Source organism: Cyprinodon tularosa, unplaced genomic scaffold, assembly GCF_016077235.1.
Source record: "Cyprinodon tularosa strain WSP-4 unplaced genomic scaffold, ASM1607723v1 ctg1205, whole genome shotgun sequence".
Classification (NCBI taxonomy): domain Eukaryota; kingdom Metazoa; phylum Chordata; class Actinopteri; order Cyprinodontiformes; family Cyprinodontidae; genus Cyprinodon; species Cyprinodon tularosa.
This window is the reverse complement of record NW_024038010.1, coordinates 57,980-84,735: the sequence shown is the minus strand read 5'-3', so window position 1 is coordinate 84,735 and position 26,756 is coordinate 57,980. Positions and strand designations below refer to the sequence as shown.

General features: G+C 36.7%; 1 protein-coding gene across 1 annotated transcript in view; it reads left to right on the top strand.

Moving 5' to 3' along the window:
- The window catches only part of LOC119776387 (glutamate receptor ionotropic, delta-1-like), a gene marked incomplete at its 3' end in the record, with an annotated part of 113,750 nt that overhangs the window by 30,309 nt on the left and 56,685 nt on the right, over positions 1 to 26,756 (top strand). The window lies entirely within an intron of this gene.

Sequence of the window (26,756 nt, the reverse complement as noted above, 5' to 3'; positions counted from 1 at the left end):
TTTGAAGCACAGATGAAAAGACAAATATCAAGAAAGAGAACAACATTTTGTAAAATAAAGATAAATTATCCATGCATAAAAACATTTTATGAAATCTTGTGGGTGACCTGAGGTCTAATTTTAGACCTGTCACAACATTAGCCAATAGAAGTAGATGAGGATTGAGTAAAGGATAAATTACCTCAGTTTTATTGGGCATGTTCAACTACTATTGATCCAATATCCTGCTTGCCAGCTTCAACCTCAGACAAATCCCAGAGAGAAATGGCAGACGTAAGACCGCCTTTGATTGAGTTGACCTTGTAAAATAAAATGTCTGCACTGAATTGTAAACTACTATGAACCAAAGCAATTTTTTCTATTAAGCATTTATTACTTTATTAATATAATTTCAGGAAAGAGTTATGGATATAACTGATGACACAATCTAAAAGGTATTTAAAATAATGTTAAATACACTGATTTGTTTTCAGCTTAGATTATCATAAAACTCCATAAATCTTATGTTTTTCTCTAGAGGTTTAGAATACGTTATGTCAAACCCTTTAAAAAAACAAAACAGTTTAGACATGATTAACTTGTGCATTGAATAAGTTGTGTTTTTTCTCATCATCCAGAACGTATTTCTAGTAGTTTGGCAGATTTTTTTCTGTAATGATTCCTTGGGCAAACCCAGTTGTATTAAGGGCTGTGGTGTTTTCCTAGACTGCGGAAAATCTCTTACATAGCACAGGTGGTGTTGAAAGCAGTGAAAAATATATTGGTGTGAAAATGATCTGAGTGGTTTGTTCAGCTCTGCAAACACATTGCTGTCGGACACTTAATTCTTCTGCCCATCTGGCAAGGACAGTGAAGCATCAACAATTTATCCAACCCCCCCAAAAAAAACACTTAGATGTCAAAACCAGCCATAAATGAGTTTATTTGTTGCTGTAAATATGAAAGCGTGGCAATTACACAGCCTATTAATCAGTAAGAAAAAAAAAGAAACCTTTCTTTCTACCCTTTACATGAGATTAGATTTTGCAGTTCACACTTTGTAAAATAAAGATTATAAATGTTTAAAAGGTTGGGCTTTGCCTACTTTAGAGTGGGATTTGGAAACATTTGGAAGCTGAAGATCATATATGCTTAAACAAGTCACAAAATAAAATGCTTTTCAGTCAAAATTTAAGAGTAGTTACTGATGTCAAAAGCTATACAAAGGCTTTGTTTAAGAGTGCATAGGACTGTGGTATATAGCTGAAATAGCTGTCACAATATAACAGTTTTGTTCCAGGGTAAATGGCAGAGGGAAAAATTCAGGTAAAGCTTTCGATTGTACTGTCAATGACAACACGTTTTCTTTTCATTCTTTCTTATAACATCTCTTTTGGTAATTAAGTCAGTGGGGAAGATCATTTCAAATGAAACAGAAAAATGGCCAGACAGGGCAACATCTGTTACAAAAACATTAGCTTAAATTAGACCCATGCTGAAGAGCCAAGTTTAAAGTACATCCTTGTTTGTGAGTTGGCAGTTTGACATGTTGAGTCAAGTTAAGTGTAGTATGTTATAGTTCTTTTGCACCTCTGTCTTCAGGGTTGTCCACATGAACATTAAAGTCCACCACAAGAATAAAGTAGCCATATTCACATATACACATATTGATATAATTGAATTTTTGGACTTCAGAAGCTGGTAAACATTCAGGATGGATGGATGGATGGATGGATGGATGGATGGATGGATGGATGGATGGATGGATGGATGGATGGATGGATGGATGGATGGATGGATGGATGGATGGATGGATGGATGGATGGATGGATAGAAAGATTGAGATTTAAAGTTCCCAAGTTATAAGATCTAAAGGGGTAATGGTCTATAGCTTGTTGAAATGGCAAAGGCACTGGATGCACATAAGAAATTGCAGTCAAAGTAGCATATAACAATGTCAAAGCCTACTCGAGATAACTGTTTCCTTGAAAAGAGCTCTTGTCTTTTTGCAGCTTGCAAAGCGCTGGTTAAATTATACTGATGGCATTGATACAGAAAGAGTTTTGCAGACCTCAAGTATTACTTTTCTGCTGCTCAATTATATGTTTGATTAGGAATGTTAATAATAATCATATTTTTGATTATGATTCATGTTTTATTATTCTAATCAAAGTTAAATCATAACAAAATTATTTTTAATGGTTACATTTAAAAATTATTAACTTAGTTTGCAAGAAAAAATGGATATTTAAACCAGCTGCAAACCTGGATATGAATTAACCACTTGCAAATGTTAAGAATTTAAAATAATTTCTAAATTTATTATTGAGATTCATATCATTAACCAAACTACAAGAATTCTCCCTGTATAGTTTAAGCTGTGACCTCAAGAGGGGTATTTTTGACTCTAAGAGACCATAGATAACAGATATAAAATAACCACAGAGAACTACGACTTTAATGCAAAGTCCCTGTTACAAGCAGGTATTCTTTTTAATAGTTCTACAAGAACACACAAAACTACAACAAAGAAATAAAAACAAGTAAGGAAAAAACAGCAGAAATCTTAGAGGTAATAGTATTAGTTATTACTATTTAGGAAATTGGAAGTAGTATTTTGGAAATATTCACAAATAATTCACAAATAATTAATGCTATTCACAAATAATTGATTGATTAATGGATTGTCTTTATTGATCTCACAGTAGGGAAATTTACTTGTTAAATCAGCTCAAATAGTCAAAGGAGAAGAAGAATGTGCCAAAGGAAGAAAAAGGTGCATGGATATATCATCACCCATTAAACAGACAAATATAAGGTGCATAGTGTTAAAAATTATTTTTGATTTGGCCCTAATGGATCTCTGTAGAATAAGTGATCTGGTTACTTTCTGCACACTAGTCGGACCAAGAGGAGAGAGAAGAGGGATCCCCAACAATGAGCTAACAAGGCTAGTGGCAGATGGTTTTAGTAGCTTACACAAGGAATCCAAATAAATTGGATACCAGAAAAAAAACAGTGTGAGACATAAAGAGAAGGAAAACTGAAGAGAGAGATGGAATTATGTGGTATTGGGCTGTCTATGAACTATTTAAACAAAACAAGAATCAAACCACATGGTAACATTCAATCCAAGCTCAAGCAAATTCCCTTTTGAACAAACGAAAAGCATTAAAAACTTGTAATCTCCCAAAATGTAGCTAAGAACAAATGTTTCTTGTCTGTAAAGCAAAACTCAGAAATGCAGTTCTGGAGGAAAGGGAAGCAATAGAGATGGCTTACAGCTTATTACTGTAGGAGTAGGGAAGGGGAGCAGGGGTTCTCCGAAACTCGGTGGGTCATGGCTGAATGAGGCATTGCAGCAAAGGGGCATTTAAAGAAAGGCCGGCTACTCTGGGATTTCTGCCGGTGATGAAGGCTTCACTTATTGAGGTTTGAAACTTTTAAGGGGGAGGGAGCAGTGTCTGGCTCCCCTTTTCATCTATCTCAGTAGCAGATGAGCCTGGGTGCTTGTTGTCCTTTTGGTTACGTGACAAAAATATTGAGCAGGTAGTCAACAAGGAAGACTTCAGCAGCTCCATTTCTCTTGGAAACCTCCCTATTGATCCAACAAAAGAAGTGGTTGTTCTCGGCATGCTTGGCAACAGGTTTTGACCAGTGAAATGCAGTTCCGGCACAGTTATCTGAGTGGTTCTAGTTACAGAACTCAGCTGAGGTATTGGTCTCCCAATGAAGGCAGACTGTGACGTAGTGGTCATGTCGTTATATAACATCTTGGGTGAAGTTAGAGCTGCAAGGCATGCTGGGAGCTGGAGAAACTGCTTTACAGTGATCTGGTATACCATTTTAAATAAGTTAAAACCCCTTTTTACGTAAAATAAAAAAATAAAAAAACAACCCTTCTTACGGATTATAGAGGAAGTCAAACCCAGTATTAGGGATCAGACAGAGAAGATAGGTAAGTTTAAGACAACTACCCCAGTCTTTTCTGAGGTGTTGAAGATTTTGGATCTGATCATGTGACTTCTTTGGAGTACATGCATATTTAAAAAATATTTTTGAGCATGAAATCCAATAAAGCAACAACAGGTTCACATTCACCATATATACTGTACATTTCCCCAATATACTTCACTGTAGGCTTCAAATGCCTTTATCTTTAAACCAAATTTGAAAGCCTAGTGTTAGTGCTACCAGGTTTATGGCAGTTAGGATTTGGCAGAAAAAAACCGTTACCTGACTGTATAAACAGTAGATTGCACTTTGAAACAAAGTTTGGAATGTTCTCTCCTATAGCCCACATCCTGACTGGTTCTCCAGCTTTAGCTTAATAAAGATTGTATCCCCTGGTCATTATCAAGCTGTTAGTTCAATAATGCTGAAGCAAGGGGTGAACGGGGAGGATGGACTAGGTTCTAATATGGATCATCGGTGGAGACTTGTTGGTGAGGGCTTGGAGGACTCTACTCAAAAATGTTTTTTCATGAACCAACTTAAGATCCCAATCTCCGCCGAGCCCCATATGTTACCTAGAACAAAGAGAAGTGGACAGAAGAAAAGAAGAGACTGGGAAACAGGAAAAAATATGAGAGTGAAAAGATAGAGTCAAGTAAGGCAGATGAGGATAGATCTGGTAGGGTTTAAGTGAGGCTGGAGTCGATGGACTGTGACGGATGGATTAACTGGGTGTGGACAGACTGCTGAGTGATTAAAGGTGTTTTTAAGATGTGGCCCTGCGCTCATACCTAAAGGAGCATATTAGCTTCATTCTGTATATGCAAACACTATAGACTATTTTCCATAAAAACTGTAAATATTTGGTATTGTAAGTTTGTACATAAAACCCAAATACCTTAAAATCCTTGAGGTGTGGAACTCAAAGAGGTATATTTATGCTTGTGTATTGGACTGCAAACTAAAAAAAAAATTCACTTCATCCAGTAATTTTTTTGCTTTTGGCCAATTCCCTGCACTGACTCTTGTAATTGTTCTGTCTCATGTGAGCAAACATGAAAAAAAAAGCTTTGACCAACAGTAGGTCAAAAACATCGCTTGCAGTCCAATTAACTCCTTGTGGATGCTGCGCCATAAATCTAAAGTTAAGTACTTGCTGACAAATAAATTAGTCCACAGGTTGTGAATACATCAAGGCTTTTAGGTCTCATTAATGACATATTGCTTTGATATTTTCCTTAGTTTCTGGGAGTTTGGTTTTGGTGCTCACACACCATGTCGCCTGCAGACATCCTCTTGTCTCTTAGGTTTGCATTTAATCCAGACAATTATGCTTCGCTAAAATCATGTATACAATTAACACAAGTTATCTAGAGACCAACAAATAAGCACAGCTTCAAATTCAGCACACTGCATGAACGCTCCTGTGAATATCTTTTTATATTTTATATGCAGTAATTTGTAAATCTTACGTTTAATCCATACCGTATTGGCTGTCTTAAAAGGCTATACCCTTTTTGCATCAGACATGCTTGGGATATAAATATGCTGATAGATTTATAGGGATTATACAGAAAAAGCGTTTTGGTGCTATAAGGTACTTAAGTTAAATATATGTTCTTGGTCACTTTATGCAAAGTAGGAGCAATTTATTTTATAAAACCTAATTTGTTTTCTGCTTTCTTCTGTTCTGCTCGCATAATTCATCTCTCAGTATTTGTTGAGCTGGATTGTTTCCTATTTTGCCTCTGCTCTGTTGTTCTATACTTAATACCTATTCATTTTCAGTACCCATGGTTGCATTACTAAACAGGCCAAACATCAAAAAGATGCAAGCAGGCTGAAAAGAAACTGGGGATGACTCCTAAGTATTGTATAATAACCACAAATCGATAGAAAGAGAACACAATGTCTTTGCTGAATATTAGAAAAATAGACCATAACGATTAAAACAGGACCACAGGGGGACCTATGTTTTCCTGTTACTGTTGTTTGATCAGAAAGTAGTAATTTTATGGTATCCTCCAAAGCTGGCTGGCTGGCTGGCTGGCTGGCTGGCTGGCTGGCTGGATGGCTAGATGGATGGATGGATGGATGGATGGATGGATGGATGGATGGATGGATGGATGGATGGATGGATGGATGGATGGATGGATGGATGGATGGATGGATGGATGGATGGATGGATGGACAGAAATAAATCAATTATAACATTAAAAATTTAATTAAAAGTCACTATCAGATTAAACAGTACAGTAGCTACAGTAAACATTTTATAAGAATATAGACAAAACAATACACTGTATATAAATGTTAAAAAGTTACTACTTAAGTGCAAATGACCGTAAGGATTATGTATATATCTGTATTATTGTCCATTATTCATTGTCCGCCCTGCTATGACTAGAACCTGTTGCACATTTCACGGTAGCACTAAACCCTAACATTATGATGGCTCATGTAGTATTAAATGGCAAGAAAGCTTTTTTTTTTTTTTGCTTTTCATGTCTTCTATCTTAAGACATGGTAAGTGTTTTTACACTCAGTTTTGGCAGAAGTGAAATATTTGGTCTCTGAAACATTTCTCCTTGCTACTCGGACACCATGGCAGCCATCTGAAGGTGTTATGAAGAAAAACAAAATAGGTGGTGTCAGATTGTGTGCTAGCTCTGCAGGGCGGGTGATGGATGTTGTGCAGAAGCTGGGTGAGGTCTGCCTCCTCTGTGGCAGCTAAGCCAGCCTACATCAGTAACAAGCACTCGTGCCTGCTACCAAGTGACGTGAGGGGAGACAGAGATGCTGTTCAGGATGGCAGTAGGGTTAAGATGGGAAGACAGGAACACAGAGAGAGTGACAGCACAGACAAGAGGGGTGCAACGAGAGGGATAAAAAAAAGGATCAGAGGAGATGGATGTAAAGAGGAAAGGTCAACAATGAGAAAGAAATGTGGAGCTACAGGGGGGTACTTCAACATTATAAAGCACCCTGTATGAAATAGTAACGAATGAAATTAACAGAAAAGATGGCAGAGGAGGAAGACAGAGTAGATAAATGCAGAGACGTCACCTAATGAGGACAGGAGGCATTAAAGCAGCAGGTGATTTATGTGAGGCAGCAATATATAAAGCTGTAATAGATGTGCCTAGACTTATATGATCCCCTAATTAAACACTTGGTTATAAACAAACAGATGCAGACCATATAAGTTTTGTTTTTTCAATCACTGGTGCCCCAAAGGGCACCATGTGGTTATCCAAACTGGGTGTAAAGTCAGAAAAAAAAAAAAATACTAGCAGGAAGAACAACGCTACATCTAACACAGAGGAGAAAACAGGGAGATACAAAAACATTGTTATTCCATATGTGTCAGGAATTTCTGAGAAACCCAGGACTTTCTCTAAACACGTGATACCATTGAATTTACAACCCCCTCAGACAAAAGCTAGTTTATTCCAAAGACAGAACACCCAAACCAAAGCTGAGCAGTGCTGTTTAAGCGATCCAATGCAGAGAGGACTATACAGCCTCCTATATTGGAGAAACCAAACAACAACTTCATAAATACATGGTACAGCATAGGAGAGTTAGTACATCTGGGCAAGATCCAGCTGTATATTTGCACCACAAGAACACAGCTTTGATGACCAACATGTGCACATTTTGGACAGAGAGGACAGATGGTGACAGATGGGGAGTGAAGAAATCCATCTCTGTTAAAACAGAAAAAAAATTACATCACTGAACAGAGGAGGCAGATTTTTTTTTAATTTTTTTTTTTATATTCCAATAATTTATAATTCAGCCATTGGACTCATTTCAGGATTACATTGTGAGGAATTACATTAACACTCCCGTCATCATTCAAATAACCAATAACAAAATCAAAAAAATCTAGCTGAACAAGGGGTGGCTTGGAATATGCTTAGGAGGATGGACCTCTGTGCTGGTTAAATACATCAACTCTACAATTACAGTTTCCAATTAAATACAACAAAATTGATTAAAAAATGTCTGGATATGTGTTCAAACATCTGAGCACAGCACATGAGCAAAAATAAGGTTACCTTACAATTTAGGGTCATTTTTGTGATTATTAATACTTCACAGAAACACAGTCCAAAACTTTCTGCTGAGAAAAAAAATTAGACTTGCAAACACACAAAACTAAGACAACTAAATATAAAAATTAGGGCACAAATACAAAAAAAAAAAAAAACGTCTGCAAAGGAAAAATATTGTAAAAGAGATATTAAGCAATCCTAAATAATTTGATGCAGCAAAGTGCAAACATTTTGCAAACAAAAAACTTGTTCAAAAACATACAGTAAATGATGCTGACACACTAAACTCATGCAAAGGTAAAATGCTGCAGGTGGCAAAAACAATTGCATTGGTAGGTCTGCAGTTGTGTTATGCCATGTGTCATATAAGGATGATCGTCTGGTAAAATGTCCAGCACAAATCTCTATTAACCTACACTGATATTTGTGGCTGCAATGTGACAATATTTGAAAAGGTTTGAATTATATGAGTGCTAATATCAGTTACTGCATCACAAAGTTATTTTATTATTTGCAAACCACTATTCTCTACATCTCCCTGTCTTTAAAGGGAATGGGTTGATAATCCGCTTTTTTCAAAAGAGTCAGATAATAAGGCAGGCTCTCGTAGGTTTCTTTTAAGCTCCCACTGGTTTTCCACTTTAAATTAAAGATGCATCCAACATGTGAGCAAATGGGTTCTCTAGTGCTCTCAAGTGTCTTGACAACTAATTCCAGACAAACAGTAAGTGACCTTCATATTCGACTCATGAGGGTGAATTTTAAGAGATTTCCACTTTCAGGTTTTGACTTCTCACTGTTGTTTCATTGGCAACCTCTGCCACCGGAAAGGATTAAAAAATAAAGCATTCTGTCATGGAAGATATATTGTATTTTCTCTCTCAAGGACTTTGCAACAAAGCAAAACAGGTGTAAAAGCTGTTATTGGTTTGTGTTTTTTCATCCAGATGTCAACTGTCAGTTTACAGTTCATATATATATATATATATATATATATATATATATATATATATATATATATATATATATATATATATATATATATATATATATATATATATATATATATATATATATATATATATATATATGACCAACTGAAAAAATGGGCTTTAAAAGAGCTTTAATTACATGAGTTCCCTGGTGCAGTTTGTCAGATGAGGTCAAGGAATAGATTCATGTTTCAACATTGAGGCCCATGAGTTGTTCACTAAAGAAAGGACCTTTAAGACACTGAGCATGAAATGTAATAAACATCTCCCCCTTGCTATGAAATGTGTTTTTATCCCAGGATTTCTTCCATCTTTGTGACACCAGTGTTTGTGGATGAAGATTTAAAAGCCGTCTGGCTGACATGCTATAATGGAATATGATAGAGATAGCCATGTTGGCTTTTCTTGCTCTGGAAATATATTGATGTTGACATGTCAACTCACAGGACACAACGCGCACACATACGTCCAGCACATGCATGCAAGTGTTGCACACATTTCACCCACAGCTTTCTGAGGGCAAGACCATATGTCTTATGACACTAAGCTGTCAGTACCATTTTGTGTCCCTTAGTTGTTTTGTCGAAGCCAATATCACATATTGAAAAATAACCCACATAAAACAAAACAAAACAAATTCTTAAATGTTTACATAGGACATCTAAAGAAATCAACACATTCTATTAAGAAATACAGCAGCGTTAGGTGAGTCTGAAGTTTTAGACATTATTCTTTAGATTTAGATAAAATACCAGACAAAGTAGGTTATCAAACTCTGGAGAAATTGAGAACAATTTCATCCACTTTAAAAGCAGACACAGAAGTGCACATATTGGTTTCACAGAAAATGTGTACAGTGTACTGCATAGCATTCATGCCTTGGGAAATGTCTCTCACTTTTAAATCATCTGGTTGTGTTAAGGATATCTGTGAAGAAACATGACAAAAAGACAAATTATTCTTAGCTGATGGGAAAATAATACAATGGTAAAGTAATACAATAATACAAGTTTTCAAACCTCCTTTCAAATGCAAAGCTGACCAGGGGTGTATTTACAATATTATTAGCTTATACTTAGCATGCTCTGGTTGAATTATTTAGTTTTATTTGCAAATTATGTGTAAGCTTTTTACATGGAAAAATGTATAAACTTAAGAAAAACAATGAACGTGGATTTGGATGAATTGAAAAGTAATGTAAAAGAAGAAAATCCAAAACATGAAGGTTGGAAAAAAAACATGGATATGCTGGACTGGAATTCTGTCCTTTCTTAGACAGATGAAAGGGAAAATCTGGGGGATCAGATAGCAAAAATATTCTGACTGAGATAGTTAGACAAGAAGTTGCAAATGTGCGTGTGTTACAGATGAATGCATACTGTATGCTAAAATAAACAACTCTTTGATCAAGCAATCTAGTTGTCTTTCCTGAAGGCAAACAATCATCTTAAACAATCATGCTTTTGCAAAATACTCTGAGCCAGGAGAGGGTTATCTCCCGATACATTAACATATTCCAGCATGTTGCACAGTTGTGCCTTGGCACCTGAACTCAACCCATCTCTCAGATGGAATAAGGCTGGCCATGACCTGGAAGTGTTTATCCCAGCATGAATCATTAACCAGACACAGAGAGCATGGTGTTGGTGCAGGGAAGCGTAGTGCTGGCACAAACGGCATATACTGCACACAGAAGGATGTCCAGACATGTGCACACCTTCCGTATCTCTCCCCTCGTGCCTTGCTCTGATTTATCACAGGCTGCGCTGTGTACACTTTTCCCTTCGTGCTAATGAGGGAGGCCAGCAAAAAAGAACACAAAGTGCTGTTCCCTTTTTTCAGTCATGCTGAACAGAAGAAAACACTTGCAGCCAACCAGAACATTGGATTTTCTTCTGGCCTAGAATACAAATGAAGGCAAAAGTGTGAGTGGCTAAACTGGTATAATTTTGTTTATATTGCTGGAGGAGTTTTAAGGTGCTACAAAATGAGAGTACATCACAGGTTAGATGCGCTTCTCTCACATGTGAGGTGGAGCAATCAGGGAGGGTCATTTTATGTCTAGGTCTGGAATGTGGAGACCAGATCTCATGGAACCATGCAGTTCTTAGAAAAGGCCTATGATTCATATATGGCTCTTTTTGAAATCAGGCTAACCTTAATTCTTTTAGTAAGGAAATTATATATTATTAGAGGTGTAAAAAGTATTTACATTCTTTATTTAAGTAAAACTACAGATATCCATGTAAACAAAAAGACTGGTTAAAGTACTGGTTAAACTTCTTTACTGAAAGGTATAATGGAGGATGTTCTTTTTCCGGGTTGATCATCAAAATAAGTGGTCCTCCTAATTGTCAATCATTCTGGTGATATGTTTACGTAAGGCCGTCCTAACTGCAAATGTTTTTTTGGAAAGTAAGTTTGTATGAGCGATGCAAACAGCAACATTTATACAGAGGGTGCACAAGGAGAAATGGGCTTGTGCATGCGCTCTCGCACGCGTTTAATGGGTGTTCCCTCTCGGGAGCAGATACAGGGTTGTGCATGTGCATTTTTGTTTAAAGACGAGAGGGCGGGTCTTTTCAAAAATTTGTGAAAATCCACCAGTATGCCTCTAAGTAAAAAATGATATGTAGAGGTTCTACATTATACTAAAGACAAACGTAAAATAGAAATTTGTTACATGATACAAATATTTTTTGAAATCTCTGGGCTTTTTTTTTTTTTTTTTAAGAGGTATATGTATAGAGCATTTTGCTAATGGCATTGGTAGAGAGAAGAAAAAAAAGAACTCTGAGTCAGTCTAGTTTGCTCTATATTACATTTTCAGGCAGGATATTTACTGTATATAGTGGACTGAACTAATCTTAAGTCCTCCATAAACAGCTGAAACTTTTTAGCGTGCTGTAATCACAGATTTAAAGTTGGAAACAACATTGAAATTACATTTCAAGTTAATACAGTACAATTAAAATTAATAAGCAAAAAACACATGGGGAATGTCTTACAGCTAAGATTTGGTTCTATCATCTGCAAAGTTTCCTTCCCTCTGTCTTTATCCATGTCACTATTAGGGATTTTCTATGAACAAACTGCAACTAGAAAGATTTTCTTCACACTTTTGATTCCCTCCATTTTGCTGCAGCTACGACATGTCCCTATCAAAATGTACAGGAGTAATGAGCCAATTTTGAGAAAGTAAGAAGTAGAAAGTGCATATATATGTGTTTAATTGTAAAGAGTAACACATAAAAAGCCCTTAAAAACAAACAAACACGTAGATAGCGTTAAAAACTGGCGATGTACAGTATTATATTTATAGTTGGTTACTTGACACCTCTGTGTTTGTTTACAGTAAACAAATACAATTAACTCAGACCTCCTGTTTTTGTGTTCATATGGATTAATGTTACATGTTTTAATAACTGTTCTCAATGTTTGATTGGCCACCAAACTCGCCCATCCTTTATCTCGTAGAAGATCTTCATTAGATAAGTTAAGGCTGCAAACCTTGACTAAACCTACAACTAATCATACACTAAGCCTCCATGTCACAATGCTTCAATTAAGGGATTCATACTAAAACAATACAATGTAATGCTGTTTATAGACATGGATTTTATCTTTATTGAGATAATGTAATAGTCGAATTTCTCACTAAACTAAGTTTTGAGATTTTGGCCGGCTGTAACTATAATAGAAATTGATAAATTGACATGCTTTAAAACATCCAGCCGTGTGTAAGGAATGCAAGTTTCACTTTTTAATTTTTATTAAAGAATTACATTACATTTTCGATAATAATCCAAATTTAGATTCTAACGTATGTTTCCAACTAATCTGTCAGGTCTGGCGCTGTAGACTAATGCTCTCAGCTTGTCGAAAAATAAAATAAAAACAGCTAAAAGGCAGAGGGACTTATCTGGTCTTATTTTTAGTGTAACACTAATAAAACAAGCCACTGGTAGCAAGAAAAAAATAAATTGAACCCTGGCAGCTTGCTTTGGGGAAGACATGTATCCAATTAAACAGGCAAGACACATGGGTTTGTTGGAATTCTGCAAACAACTATGAACCACCTGGCTGCAAATATATTTCAGAGCTTACCCTACCCTGTTTGTACAATTAAGCAGAGGAGGAGATTGTAGTGCTGCTGCAAAGACGTTTTCACTCTCTAGCAACAAATCTCATGGACCAGCAGAACTATGAAGCCTGAAATGAGCCAGGCTGTTTACTTTGTTGAGGAGGACTAAACAGCATCTGCCTGCAGAAATCCAACTTCCCAGGGGTCTTCATAGCTCAAAGGCTTAAAGACTTGTTGGCATCCTGGAGTGTCAAGGATGAAGGAACGGTGTACACAATGCCTGACTGACGAGATATGAGCAAACACAACAGGGCCTTTAAATTAAAGTATTTTCTCTGTTTTATTTTTGCATTTATATATATTGCTCTACATGTATCTATATGGTCAAGAAAATGCTGTTTTAAGCTAGCTGAAGATGATTAAGTTGTCTAGAAAAAGGAATCTATGAGCAAAATACGGAAAGAAAACATTTGGAAATTTGCGATCATCTCTTTCAATGTAAAGACTGAGGTGATGTGGAGTGTGGAGTTTATCACGCTTTCTGTCTGCTATCACTGGTCCCTCCTGGCTTAATGCTCCCACCCCTGGACCCCAGTCATCTCCCTCTGACCCTTGCTGCTGCCCCTCAATTCCATTTTCCTCCCAATAACCGCATGACAAATCGAGGCTGCCAGAAAATGATCTATGATTGTCCTACAGCTCATCCTCTGCTGCCCTCCATTCCCTGCTCTTCCCTTTTTGCCTCTTTTTCACCATCTGTCTGGTTTACAGGACATCCCATCTTTTCTTCTTTGTATTTTTCTGATTTTAATGGTCTCACATTTCTGTCTACATGGGGCACTTTATCTTTGTGCCCTTGTTCCCCCTCCCCTTACTGTCTTCTTTAGCCTGCACTCTTATTGCCCGGTATAGTTTTATCTGTCTTTATTTGTCTTTCCTTTGATGCATCTTAATGGAATTTCACATCCTTATTTGGGGTATTTTAATTGGGAATATAATAGAGGCAGTGTGTAAGCATGCATTGTTGCTGATGCAAAATATAAGCGTTCACTTTTAATCCCTCAGTAGGCCATAAATAAAACATTATCACACAATTATTATAGAGATAAAAGATAGCAATTGACCCTAAATGAAATAGAACAACCATTCATCACATCTCCTACAAAGGCACTTATGCAGACAATTAAATCAGGTCATACTGTTAGATTGGTTAAAAAGTTTATTATCAAAAGAAAACCAGCTGATTACATTGAGTCATTGACTGGCAGGACACGTTCCTCCTGGATGAGCATGTGGCAACAATAGATCTATGATGTTTTTTTCATTGATTCTACAACAATTCTGAGCATAAAAGCACCCCACGATGTCAGCTCACTGCTCCCCAAGGGGATCGGTTAAATGCAAACGTAAATTCCTCCAATGTTAGATCAATAAAAGTTCAAATATTAAAACTAAGTATTAAAGCTACAGTGTGTAATATTTACAGGGATATACAGTCAGAAATGTAATATATTATACATAACTATGTTATTTATCATCATCTACGAGCTCAGCCTCTTAACCTAAATATTTGCGTTGCCTTAGAATTCTTTATTTATAATTACATAGGAGCGGGTCTCGCAGCCATGGAGGCAGACATCTTTGCGCTAAGGCAGCGCAGAGCCAACAAACTAGCGATTGCGAGATCGCCCATTACGCTCGAAAGTAACTACGGCAAGTTGAGAGAGATGAACTGAGACGGTACTGAACAATAGATGGCAGTATTAAAATTATCTATGTAAACAAACCTCATCACTTGAGAAGGTAGGTGATGCGGACGTCGTGGAAGACATTTTGTCCCGTAACGCTCGCCGTACTGTTGGGGGGGAGAAGAGGTGGGGGGGAGATGTTCATGTTGCTGCGGTCTGCAGTCTGAACGTTAGATGTCACTGAAAATTACACACTGTAGCTTTAATAAGCATACTTGCAATGAGACTTATTTTATGTTAAAGGGATGACAGTGAGGACCTTCAGTTTGTCACGGTAAAGGCTGAGCCCATAGTTATGTCTAGGTGAGAAATACGACTAAACACTAAAAAACAGGCTCAAATCTATGATCTATAATGGAAGGTGTTGATGGGAGCAGTCCAGCTAATATTTCTCTCCAGGATGATGTCACAGCCTAACAAGAACATAACAGATGAAGCTACCATGATGAGAAAAATCAGAGGGAACATAAAGTTAGAACTCATAAAGTTTGAAGTAACAAATACTGCAGAATGGGTGAAAATAGAATAATGAGAAGTTGTCCCTATTTCCTCCAGCAGCCTAAGCCTGTTGCAGCATTTCAATAGAGATGGCTTAGGATAACCTTACCCACTCCGGCGATAAGCTTTATGAAAAATAATGTTTTAAGGCTAATCAAAAGAGGACTGGATTTCTTAGTCTCCCATCACACTAAAACTGGTAGTTGATTTCACAGGTGAGGAACCTGATAACTTAAAGATCTGCCTACCATTCTAGTTTTAGAAACTCTAGGAACCACTAGTAAACCTGCAGATTAAGAGACAAGTGCTCTCAGATCTCTGATATAAGATGGAAGTTGGTTATTTCGGGCTTTACATGTGAGAATGATTGTGGATTTAACAGGAAGCCGGTGGAGGGAAGATACATTTTCATCAGAACTCTGGCTGCAGCATTTTGGATCAGCTGAAGGCTCTTAACTATAGTTTGTGGACCTTTTGGTAGTAAGGAAAAACAGTAGCCCAGCATTGAAGTAACAAACACATGGACTAGTTTCTTAGCATCACCACTAGACATGACATTTCTAATTTTTGTAATATTCCTAAGATGAAAAGAGGAAGTTCAGGAAACCTGTTTCATATGGGATTTAAATGACAAGTAAGGATGAAAATATATATATATATTTTTTTTTAAACATTATTCACTGAGACTAATTTGTTCCTATAATAATGAACTATCTGACTAATCGTCTTCTTTTTCAATGGCTAACCGGCAGAAAAGCAGAAAGTTTAGTCATCCAGGTTTTTATCTCTTTAAGGTATACCTTCAGTCAAGTAGGTTTCATCATCATTAAATACATTTCAGTGACTTAATAAGAAGCTTAACAAAGTCAGGCAAAGGTTTTTAAGGTTTTACATTTTATTTTCTAACAGACAAGAATAACTAAATAGGGTTTAGAAAAAAATGTTAGTTCAAACATGGTATCTGGAGCATAAGCATGTGGAACCAAAATTATTTTTTTCTAAGTGATTGATCAAACTGTACACCCTCGTCAAACACCCTTACAAAGCACAGTATTTTAGTTTCTTGAAAAAATAATAAATAAAGCTCTTAAAACAATAAAGCACAATAAAGCTCATTCACCATAATAATGTAATGTCCTCCGTTAACCCTCTACTGTACGTAAATTAATGTCAGTTGATAAAGAAAAAATATTTGGGCTTGTTTTTGGACATAAAATAGACCATTGGTGCATACTAATACTTGTGATGGATGTCTTGAAGTGGATGTCTTGAGAAAACAAAAAAAAAAATTGTTGATAATGTCTTTTTCACTTATAGTGCAATACAGGTTGTCCTTTAGGTTTTTTTATTTAACAAAAGCAGAGACATTTTATGCAGTCAGGTGTTCTGAGCAAAATCCCTTGAAGTGACAGAGGGTGAACCAGTTTGAATAATGTTTGTGATTATAAATTATGGTTAGCCTTATTGAAACAGTACACCTCTTGGGCAATTTCTACTTGCTCAGTAGAGAGAACAGTTAATCTTGTAAAAGGCATCCAGTCATTTATCTGATGACCTCTGGAGTTTTACGTAAGTGTCAGGAGTAAATAGGAAAATTTTCTCATGCAGGGCTTAGTTTTTCATTTTAGGGTGCCTGGAAAAGAAACCAAAAGTCAGATCAAAACCCAATTAGATAGATAGATAGATAGATAGATAGATAGATAGATAGATAGATAGATAGATAGATAGATAGATAGATAGATAGATAGATAGATAGATAGATAGATAGATAGATAGATAGATAGATAGATAGATAGATAGATAGATAGATAGATAGATAGATAGATAGATAGATAGATAGATAGATAGATAGCAATTTTATTTGCATTATGGCCTAACTGCTCTTTATATTTGTTGTGCTGTACCATTGTATTAGATTCGATTTTACAAAAGTACATTAACATTGCTACAGGAATTAGTCTCTGTAAAATTCTAGCTGTGGGCTTAGAATTATTGCAAAATTCTCAAGTGCAACACTCAAAATATAGTATAAGCTATAACGGTAATTGCAAAGCCAACCACTTGGAAAACAAGTACTGCATTGGTACCCAGCACACATCCTCTATCACTCCAAAAGCTCTGGAGAAAATGTTCAATTAAAGTATTGCCTGGTGAAAAGCATATAAATATAAAGATTGGCTCCTGAAGTCACTTTTCTAATGTGGTCTATTTGCTCACTTTTTTTCCATTTACTGGTTGCCTTTACATAAATATCTAAGTGTCCAACATGTGCACATGCATATTCATGAATATCTTTAGTGACTCATTTTCAGCGGTGTTATACATTCCCACACTTGAAATACTGTATGTTCCTGTAGTGTGTTTAATCGTATGCATAAATAAGAAACACAAATAACATGATTCACTGAAGAGTTGCAACAATTTTTATTTGAAGTACTTCTCAAAGGTTTCTGGAGTAGTTCATTGCTGTTGACATCATTAAATGTGAGTACCCTAGAATTAAGTACCATTTTGTTGCAATGCATAAGTACCAACAACTTTACTACAATACGGCCCAATAAATACCCAATAAAATTAAAATTAAATTGCTTGATGGATTAAGTGTGTTCTTTTAATGTTCAGGGGTCCAACATCAAGCGGCACCAATCATGTATCTTAATAACTTCTTAGAGTTTGGTCTTAATAGTAATTAGCTGTTGCAGTAGGTACTGTACTGTATACCTTCACCCATTGAATGTAGTTCAATTACGTTTTACTGCTGCTCTGTTAAAAAAAAAGCTGGCATACACTACAGAATAAATACATGTTGCAGCCCACCAACTTTTTTTTTTTTTTTCAATTCAGATTGGTTGGTTCTAAGACAGCCATGATAAACAGAACACTAACTACAGCTCAGGGTTCAATTCATTTCAATTCAGTTTATTTATACAGTATAGTATCAATTCACACCACATGTCATGTTAAAGGAGAAGTTCGGTTTTTTACACTTTAAGCCCATTTTCTGTAGTGTCCAGGATGAAATCGAATGATCGACACCAAAAGTTTGACAATTGCTCCTGTCTCTGCTTTTTGGCTCATGCAGAATCACCCCCTGGCTGCTTTAGAATGGCTTGCATAGAGCATGTCCGATAATGTCCTTAAAACAACCTTAAACGTTCTTTTTTTAAAATATGCTACTCACCGTGTCGTCAGCGCTGTTCAATGACGTTCCAAAAAAAGTTTCGTGAAGAAAAAACGTTCCTGTAGTGTTTTATTTAGCATTTTGTAAATCCCATTGAGTTCTGTAGGAATATTAAATATTCCCCTGCCACCGGAAACGGAAATGGGGCCTGTTTACACAGTTGTAGTCTTTTCGCTTCACTCTGTGTACTATGACGTCGAGAATCAAGAATCCACCTTTCGTATTCCATTTTCAGAGTTTTTTTAAGTGTTTAACAGAGACGTTAGCACCTCGACGTCAGAGTACACAGAGTGAAGCGAAAAGACTACAACTGTGTAAACAGGCCCCATTTCCGTTTCCGGTGGCAGCAGAATATTGACTATTCCTACAGAACTCAATGGGATTTACAAAATGCTAAATAAAACACTACAGGAACGTTTTTTCTTTACTAAACTTTTTTTGGAACGTCATTGAACAGCGCTGACGACCCGGTGAGTAGCGTATTTTAAAAAAAGAACGTTTAAGGTTGTTTTAAGGACATTATCGGACATGCTCTATGCAAGCCATTCTGAAGCAGCCAGGGGGTGATTCTAAATGAGCCAAAAAGCAGAGACAGGAGCAATTGTCAAACTTTTGGTGTCGATCATTCGATTTCATCCTGGACACTACAGAAAATGGGCTAAAAGTGTAAAAAAACGAACTTCTCCTTTAAGGAACTTTACGGTTCAACCAGATCATACAGTCAAATTGATTAAAAGTTTTCCATCTAAGGAAAATCACTTGATTGCATCGACTCGAAGGCAATCCCTCACACTAAGCATGCTTGTAGGGACAGTGGAGAGGAAAAACTCCCTTTTAACAGGAAGAAACCTCCAACAGAACCAGGCTCTGTGTGAGCGGCAGAGATGGCAAAAGTACTCACTTTCAGTACTTGAGTAAAAGTACAGATACTTGTGTTAAAAAATACTCTGGTAAAAGTGGAAGTACTGATTAAACTTCTTTACTCAAGTAAAAGTAACAAAGTACAGGCTTGTAAATTTACTTAAAGTATAAAAGTAAAAGTAGAAACCACTTTTTTCATGCCGTTGCCTACATTTTAAATGGATGTCTGCCAATAGGACTAGATCTCCATTGTGTTAATTTTCAATCATCTCGTCGTCCATACTACTATGCTAACGCCACCGCTACCAAGCTGCAATGATTTGCTGCAAATGAATACCGCCGGATCTGTCGATTCATCTTGTAGTGGTGCGTCAAATGCAACATAGTTTCCCATCCAATTAGATTGAATTTGGTATTGATGACGTGAAAAATAATAATGGTAACTCCATTGAAATGATTCAAAACTAAAGTAACGAGCCAATTTTTTAAAATGTAAGGAGTAGAAAGTACAGATACTTGTGTAAAATGTAAGGAGTAGAAGTAAAAAGTCGCTATAAAAATAAGTAGTAAAGTAAAGTAAAAATATCAGAAAAATCTACTTGAGTACAGTGACGAAGTATTTGTACTTCGTTACTTCCCATCTCTGGTGAGCGGCCATCTGGTGAGGCCCGACTGGGGTTCAAGGAGACAGAAGCAGAGATACAAAAGGCAGCAGTAAAAGGCGGCCCCGTCCAGGAAACACACAGCCAGGCAGATGAGCTCCGAACCAGCTCCCATGCCAGAGGATGAAGAGAGCACTTCACAGTCAGAGAGACAGGACTACACTGAAAAACAGGCCGATCTCCAACATCTATAAAAAAAAAAGGTGTTGATGACAGCAGCAGAGCTGATTTTCTCTCCAGGATGGTTTCACAGCCAAACAGGAACAGACCAGGTGAAGCTACTGTGACAAAAACCAGAAAGCATAACGTTAGAAATTGAACTAACAGATTCCGCACAGTGGGAGAATACAAATAGAATGAAGCAGAATGATGAAAAAGGGGTCATTATTGTTGTTTTTTCATTATTATTTAAAGCTGTACATTATCAAACCTGTTATCAAACATTAAAAAAGTAGTTATCAACCTACTGCTAGTTTGCCTCTTGAAGTTCTATAAGCTTTATTATAGTACTTGCATTGTGTGCGGACATGCTTTGCTGATAAGAGATGAACATAAATAGTAACAGTTCCACTCTTGTAGATTCCTAAGGTCGTTGTAAAGAGGGAATAAAGCTCACAATAATTTTAAAGACATTGTTGAATAACTTGCAGTGTTTCTTCAATCAGTTGGCCATGGAGACTTCCTGAAGCTCTTAACAAGACTGAAAAAAATATTTTAATTATGTTTAGCCCAGGAAGAAAAGTTTGGTAACCCCCTGCAAAGAGCTTGAGAAGCCTTCTATTGTTCAAAAGTACCCGTAAATTGATGCATCATACTGATGGAATAGAAAATGCATTGTTGAGCAAATATATTTCTGATAATGAAAAAATAGGGCTTGTAAATTTTTTGCTAACATTGTTTTTTTGTTGTTGTTTGATAGGCTATTCTTTCCATAAAAAGCTTATAAAAATACCTCTTTGTGAAGTGTATTTAAAAAAAATGTGCACACTCAAGTACCAGTGTATCGTATTCATGTTAATTATGGCTACTGCCTCAGTTATTCAATGAAGCTGTTATTTCTACAAGTCATCAGTACCTCACTGGATAAACCTGTTGTTCAGAGAAGAGCTTTGCCAGCAAGCCAGTGGGAGATTTCTAGGGCTGTGAGTGCTCCTGCATTTGGATTAGCACATTTATTTTTGATTTTGAGAACTGAGTGAAACTGCGTGATCTGTTAGAACCCTGAATTCGGTTCAAATCCATGGAGCGTTTTGATGAGAATTACTGAGTGAATGTGTCCTGATTTAAGGGACAGATTTTACTTCAGCTGCAGAGTTTGACAGAATTATGCAAAAAACAAAAATCATAATTAAATGCCTGTCATGTTTTCTTTCCAGAGTAGTTTAGATGTATAACATTTTAAAGACATTCCTTCCTCCAAGTTACAGATGTTAGGATTTCATTACTCTCCATTATGTTTACTTTCCTTCTCTAGTCCTTCCTTACAGAGCCCAAGGCTGCAGCCAGTGACCAATTTTCAGAATGTGCATCCATTCATTTTCTTCCTGCATGTTGCAAAAGATCCCAAATAAAGTTAACAGGGGAGTAGCTCTGTCTTGTTATTTTGATTATTTTTAACCGCACCAACAGTTTGAAAAAACTGTTTCAGCTAAAGGCTTCATATCCTTTATGCAATGAAAGCAATTTTTATTTTATTCTTTTCAGTTAAGTTAGATTGTTTTAATGCGTGAAAAGTTTAATATTGTGAATCTGACAAGTTATCCTTGTATTCTTTTTATTTTTTGAGGTAGGTTCTTTAACTAGTAAACAGTGATTGATGTGTAGTTCAGAGCAACTTTAGTGTTTAATCATTTTATCTTTCAGTCTTATCAGTAAAAATAACAATGATCAGTTCATTTTGACATGCAAACAGTTGGATTTATTATTTTGTTATGTTTTCTTTACTCTGAACTGTTCTCATTTTCCTTCTTTTTGTAAAAATGTGTAATTACAACAGTTTTATAAATCAATAGCCCCACATGACCTAGGTATTATAAAAAAAAAAAAAAAACAAGTAGAGGTTGCCAAAATCAGCATTTTTATATGCACACTTTTCATGCTTGTGAAAAGACAGGATATTTTGAACCATGGCTCACTCATTGTTCTTTTATCCTGTAAATATAAATCAGGTTGACTCTTAGCATTTCGGTTTGGAAATTGCAACACCTTTTATTTTTAATTCCTTCCATTCTATTTTAGAATGGAAGATTCTTTTCATATAATTTTATAATGTCAGACATCGGCAATAAACTTGCACTGTGACCAAAAGATTTTACTTTCGTTGTCTCTTCAGGAGACCATGTTCCAGAAATGGTGGTCAGCTCTGATACTGGTTTTCAAAGCTGATAGAGGAGGCTTACGACTGCCAGTCCTCCCCAACAAGTGACACTGTCATTAACCTCGTGGTTATGTTTATATTATTAATTTTGTTAAATTATATATATATATGCATACCACCTTAGGGAATAAAGGTTGCCAAAGTTTATATATATATATATATATATATATATATATATATATATATATATATATATATATTTTTTTTTTTTTTTTTTTTTTTTTTTTTTTTTTTCATACATTAGGTAATTAAGGAGGCTTTGAGGTTTGGTGCTAGTGAGTTCTCTCAAACCATTTTATTGTCCCACAGTACCACTTTACTTTATCATCCAAAACATGCAGTTCGATCCAAACGAAATTTTTTTTTTTTTTTATTTAAAGATGCTCTATGAAAATAACAACATTTCTTTTTTGTTTTTGCTTTTTCCTCCTTGTCTGACAAAACAAAAGAAAAAAAAAACAGATCCTTCCCTGTGTAATTCAATTGGACCAACATTGCTTCAACTTACAAAAAATGAAAACTTTTTTCTTCTTTAAATTCCACAGTTTGCACACATTTCCTAAAAACTCTTAAAATCCAAGAAAACAAGCTAATGACACTCAGTAAAAAGTAGGAAACAACAAAGAACAGATCTAAATCCAACAGAAAGCTAAAACAAACTCCTCATGGGGCAAGTAAAACATTAAACCAACATTTAACTGAGCCACTGCCCAGACACAAATAAAGAAAAGTACAGCCTTATCTGTAAAGTGGTTGGAGTTATCCAGGAGCCGGTGCCGTCCTTTAAGCCTTGATGATGGTTGTAGCAGAGAGGGAGAGCAACAGTCCATGGCTGCTACGGTTTGGGGAGAAAGGGGAGCAAGGTTGCCTGGCTTTCAGTCTGTTCGCAGCAGGGAAGTGCAGGCTGCATTAAGATTCTCTCCAACAGGGAACCAAACAGGACTTCTGATGGCAGCTCAGCTCTCAGTGGCTTGAAGCTCAAGGGAAGGGCAGACTGCACAGGCACTTCTCACAACAGCTGGGTCTCTGCTTGGTGCAATGAAAGGGTTTGAGCAGAGGCTACCACTCTCTATAGTTTGCAGTTAAAGAGAATGAGGGGTCACAATTGAATCGAATTGAGCATTGGGCCTCATGCAACATTTCTCTTACCTTCTCAGACCATGGGCTCCTACGAGTCAGTGAGTGTTCCTCACTTCAGAAAACAATGCCAAACGATCCTCACAAATGCGATGCATTCCACCTGTGCGTATTCTACCTCACTAGCATGAGAGTTTCAAATCTGCTTAATTACTTCCCTAATAATCCCATATAAGGCTACAACTTTCAGCGCTTGACAGACAGTATTCATTCACAAAAATGGCATTGAAGACCAAAGAAGAGAGGCTTTAACAGTCTGGATATCGAAGTTCTCTTGACTGAAAGTTGAGCTGCAGAATTAAAGGATTAGGAAAAGCCAAGCACCCAGGATTAATTCACTAGAGCTTAAATGCCGTGGTTGCTCTGTTACAGAAACAAAACTAAGAATTATTTGATCCAAAAATTATGTCAAAAACATTTCTAGCAAAAGCAGGACCGTCAGTGAAAACTACAGCTGGAAGCAAGAGGTTCGTCATTAACACGACACAACATTCTGCAAAATCTCCTTTAATGCACACATAAACATGCACTGTATATCTTCAAACCATGTCTGTCATCCTTTCTTTATACTCTTTATCTCTTTTATATTACTAATAAAATAATAAGCATAAACATGTTAATGTCAAAACTCTGATTGGACGAATTCAAACAGACCAAAACTCAAAAATTCCACATTTTGTGATATAACAAACCCAAGGTGGCAACCAGAAGTGAACTGAATGCATGTTATACTGTTTCAAGCTGCAGAATGGTGCTGAAATACAGGTATTTGCTGAACTTTCTATCCTATTTCTGTTCAAGATGTTATTTAAATGGTAGCTTGATCTGGCTTAGAGCTCACCGACTGTTCTTTCTTTTAATGAAACAACAAATCAAATCAGTGTCCCCTGGATACCGACATGCCAGCTGTTAGTGAAGTGATAAAAACTGAATAGAAATGTAATTTATAATTCTAGAGTAGCATAATAGATATTCATTTAGACAAATAAAATGAACAATTGCCTCTAAGTACTATAATAACAAATGTAGCCATTTAGTTAAAAACTAAGTTTTGATTACAACTGACTGTTCATAAAATTTGTTAATATCTGAGATTAGAAATATGAGAAAAATTGTAAATGCGCCATTTTCTCCTAATCACACAAACAGATGACTTAAACAATTTGTTTGTAGGAACACTTCTTGCATAAGAACCATTTTTCCTAGCTTTCCTTTGATCCATAGCTATCAGCTCGATGAGATGTGGTGATTATGTTTCTGTGATGGAGGAAGTGACAGCTTGTTTTTTTTGTTTTGCTTGGTAAAAGCAAATTCAATTAAATTTTAACTCTAAAGACTTTCTTCTACTCAAAGTATTTATCCTGGGGCTTCCCCTTTAGTCTGATAACAGAGGTGGTTCTTCTTGGCACGCTTGACCGAGGCGGCAATCGAGACTCTGATGATGTTCTATTTTGGCTCTAAGCTTACAAGCTCTGTCTTCAAAGGGAATAAGAGAAGTGGTCTGAGGGATTCAGCCGGCGAAGGTTCACCAACGTGTTGGAAAATAGCTATGTTTCTTCCTCTCCAAAGCAACGACATAGGGACAGATGGTGGTTGTTGTCCTTAAATGATCTCTGGTATTCTGTCAGACCTGAAAGGCATGCTGGGAGCTGAAGTTTGTTTTACAGTGTTCTGGCATAAAACTCTTCTAAGTGAATACACCTCGGACAATTAGCAGAGGCCTATTTTATCTTATTAAACCCTCTTTCCACCTTTAACTAGAATCTTCACATTGTTATTTTCTTTTATTCTTATGCTGATATGAACATGTTGTCCAAAACCCATTCACCTCAGAGACACAGAACTGGACTGCTTCCAAAACACTTTGGTGACTTCATGTTCTAGTAGTGCTTATGCATATAATGTAATGAATCAGAAAGAGGACCCAATATTCAACCAGATATCAACAAGTTGAAGAGGTTTGAATCAGTATTTTAGGGGAAGGTGAGAATAGGTGATCAGAGGTTAAAAACCTGGTCAGTTTCCACAAATCAGAAAACTCTGAATATTTCGTTGAGGATAAGGCAAAGGCTTGTTATTCATGAGGCAAGAGTAAGGTCACAATAAGGCGTGGAACACTAGACATCTACACACTGTAAGGCTGTCAAATAAGTTGACAACAGTAAATGATTTGAGGTCTCTTAAATAGACAGGAAAGCAGGTGGTAAGCATGAGCACTGATGAGAAGGGGTTAAGCTGTAGAGAACATGAGGAGAATGAGTAATAATGATCCCAGGAGCAGAGCTGAATATAAACAAACCAGCCAATTTGCCAGCAGCAACACATATAAATGTTAAAGTAGATGAATTTGGGCCATAAGGAATATTGAAAGTTTACCCAAAGATGATTAAATGATATTCACAATTTCCCTTTTAATATCATGGCTGATTAATTTTGTTTTGGTAGTAAAGTCTGTTTTATGTCTGCCTCCAATTTATGAAAACTTTTCAGAATAACTAAGCAGTTGTTGATCAATCACATATAGTCTATTGTGTGTAACACAAGCCCAGTTCTTTTTTTGTTCATAATTTTAAACAAAATGTGGTGACATATACACTATATTGCCAAAAGTATTTGCTCACCCATCCAAATTATTGGAATCAGGTGTTCCAATCACTTCCATGGCCACAGGTGTATAAATTCAAGCACCTAGGCATGCAGACTGTTTTTACAAACATTTGTGAAAGAATGGGTCGCTCTCAGGAGCTCAGTGAATTCCAGCGTGGAACTGTGATAGGATGCCACCTGTGCAACAAATCCAGTCGTGAAATTTCCTCGCTCCTAAATATTCCACAGTCAACTGTCAGCTGTATTATAAGAAAATGGAAGTGTTTGGGAACGACAGCAACTCAGCCACGAAGTGGTAGGCCACGTAAACTGACGGAGCGGGGTCAGCGGATGCTGACGCGCATAGTGCGAAGAGGTCGCCAACTTTCTGCAGAGTCAATCACTACAGACCTCCAAACTTCATGTGGCCTTCAGATTAGCTCAAGAACAGTGCGCAGAGAGCTTCACGGAATGGGTTTCCATGGTCGAGCAGCTGCATCCAAGCCATACATCACCAAGTGCAATGCAAAGCGTCGGATGCGGTGGTGTAAAGCACGCCGCCACTGGACTCTAGAGCAGTGGAGACGCGTTCTCTGGAGTGACGAATCGCGCTTCTCCATCTGGCAATCTGATGGA